The sequence below is a fragment of the Apium graveolens genome, chromosome 1 (assembly GCF_009905375.1).
Source record: "Apium graveolens cultivar Ventura chromosome 1, ASM990537v1, whole genome shotgun sequence".
NCBI classification, from domain to species: domain Eukaryota; kingdom Viridiplantae; phylum Streptophyta; class Magnoliopsida; order Apiales; family Apiaceae; genus Apium; species Apium graveolens.
In genome coordinates, this window is record NC_133647.1 from 80685344 (window position 1) to 80688056 (window position 2713).

The 2713-nt window shown below is 43.2% G+C and overlaps 1 non-coding gene across 1 annotated transcript; it reads right to left on the minus strand.

Moving 5' to 3' along the window:
- LOC141680181 (small nucleolar RNA R71) lies at positions 1–107 on the minus strand. Its single transcript, XR_012558280.1, has one exon. It is a non-coding gene; the product is annotated as a small nucleolar RNA R71 (small nucleolar RNA).
- Positions 108–2713: the final 2606 nt, after the last annotated feature.

A 2713-nucleotide genomic window follows, 5' to 3' on the forward strand; every position in this document is an offset into this window, starting at 1 on the left:
GCTATGAGGAGTGCTCTTACTCAGTTTGCGCAGCAACCTACAGAATCTATGTGCGAAGCTTGGGAGCGCTACAAGGAGATGTTGAGAAAGTGTCAACATCATGGAATGCCTGATTGGATGGTGATCACTGGTTTCTATAATGGTTTGGGGGCCCAATCTCGGCCCATGTTCGATACAGCAGCTAGAGGCGCCTTGTGGGCCAAAAGCTATACTGAGGCTTATAATCTTATTGAGACTTTGGCTGCAAATGAGCATCAAAACCCAACTCAGAGGATGATGCCTGGAAAGGTAGCAGGTATTCTGGAAGTCGATGCAGCTACAGCTATTGCAGCGCAGCTCCAAGCGCTGTCTATGAAGGTCGATTCTCTAGCTACCTATGGAGTCAATCAGATAGCTATGGTCTGTGAGCTTTGTGCAGGTTCTCATGCTACGGATCGGTGTTCTCTTGTTAACAAATCTGTTCAGTATGTGAACAATTATCCGCGACAACAGCAGCCTGTGCCAGCTACTTATCATCCTAACAACAGAAATCATCCAAATTTCAGCTGGAGTAATAATTAAAATGCTATTCAGCAACCATATCAGCAAGGCGTAAGTAAACAGTTCAATCCACCGGGATTCCAGCAACCACAACATTATGTTCAAAGGCAATCATATCCTCAACAAGGAAGTGCAGCTCCACCCTCTAGTGCTAATTTTGAGGAACTTAAGCTGTTGTGCAAAAGTCAGGCGGTTTCTATCAAGACCTTGGAAAATTGAATCGGTCAAATAGCCAATGCAGTGCTCAATCATCAACCTAGCACACTTCCGAGTGACACTGAAGTACCAGGCATGAAGGAAGCTAAAGAGCAAGTCAAGGCTATTACCTTAAGGTCTGGAAAAGTTGCTGATGCTGAAAAAGCAAAAGAAGGAGAAGCTGAAGTTGGAGATGAAGAAGCTAAGGAAAAGGAGAAAGCAGCGGAACCAAGGAAGACTACTGTTGAACACACTCTTCCTGAGGGTAATACAGGGGAGAAACAACTCTATCCTTCACCACCTTTCCCTAAGAGATTGCAACAACAAAAGCTGGATGAGCAGTTCGGTAAGTTTCTGGAGGTGTTCAAAAAACTTCACATCAATATACCTTTCGCTGAGGCTCTGGAGCAAATGCCTAGTTATGCGAGATTTATGAAGAGTATTCTTTCAAGGAAGGTGAAACTGGATGACCTTGAGACTGTTGCTCTAACGGAAGAATGCAGTGCTGTGTTGCAGCAAAAGTTACCTCTAAAGCTTAAAGATCCAGGTAGCTTCACCATTCCTTGCACCATTGGCAAGTTGTCTTTTGACAAGTGCCTTTGTGATTTGGGAGCAAGCATCAATCTGATGCCGTTGTCGATCTTTAAAAAGTTGAATTTGCCTGATCCAAAGCCCACCTACATGTCTCTACAATTGGCTGATCGTTCTATTACTTACCCAAGAGGCATAGTGGAGGATGTGCTAGTAAAGGTGGATAAGCTCTTCTTTCCTGCAGACTTTGTTGTACTGGATTTCGAGGAAGATAAGAAGATTCCCATAATCTTAGGGAGACCTTTCTTGGCTACCGGCCGTACCTTGATAGATGTGCAGAAAGAAGAACTTATTATGCGGGTGCAGGATCAGGATGTGACATTCAATGTATTCAAAGCAATGGAATTCCCTACAGAAGATGAGGAGTGCTTAAAAGTGGATTTCATTGATTCTGCGGTTACTTCAGAACTCGATCATATGCTAATGTCTGATGCATTAGAGAAGGCCTTAGTGGGGGATTTCGATAGTGATGATGAGGATGGCAATGAGCAACTACAATATCTTAATGCTTCTCCCTGGAGGCGAAAGCTAGACATGCCGTTTGAATCTCTTGGTACTTCAGACCTCATAAATGCTGAAGGAAAGCTCAAACCATCGATTGAAGAAGCACCTACCTTGGAGCTTAAGCCATTGCCTGAACACTTGAGGTATGCTTTTTTAGGCGATGCATCTACTTTACCTGTTATTATTGCATCTGACCTTTCAGGTAGTGAGGAGGACAAGCTCTTAAGGATTTTGAGAGAATTCAAATCGGCTATCGGATGGACTATAGCAGACATCAAATGGATCAACCCTTCATATTGCATACATAAGATTCTGCTAGAAGAGGGTAGTAAGCCGACTGTTGAGCAACGGCGCAGACTTAATCCTATCATGAAAAAAGTGGTGAAGAAAGAAATTCTGAAGTGACTGGATGCAGGAATCATTTATCCTATTTCTGACAGTTCTTGGGTGAGCCCCGTGCAATGTGTACCTAAGAAATGAGGTATCACTGTGGTAGCAAATAAGAAGAACGAGCTCATCCCCACTCGAACAGTCACAGGATGGAGAGTATGCATGGATTACAGAAAGTTGAACAAGGCCACAAGAAATGATCACTTCCTGCTTCCGTTTATTGATCAGATGCTTCACAGGTTGGCCGGTCATGAGTATTATAGTCTTCTGGATGGATATTCAGGGTATAATCAGATTTGTATTGTACTAGAGGATCAAGAAAAGACTACCTTCACTTGTCCATTTGGCACGTTTGCTTTTCGAAGAGTTTCGTTTGGATTATGTGGTGCACCGACCACTTTTCAGAGATGTATGATGGAAATATTCTCTGACATGATTAGGAATAATGTCGAGGTGTTCATGGACGACTTCTCCATCTTTGGACATTCGTATG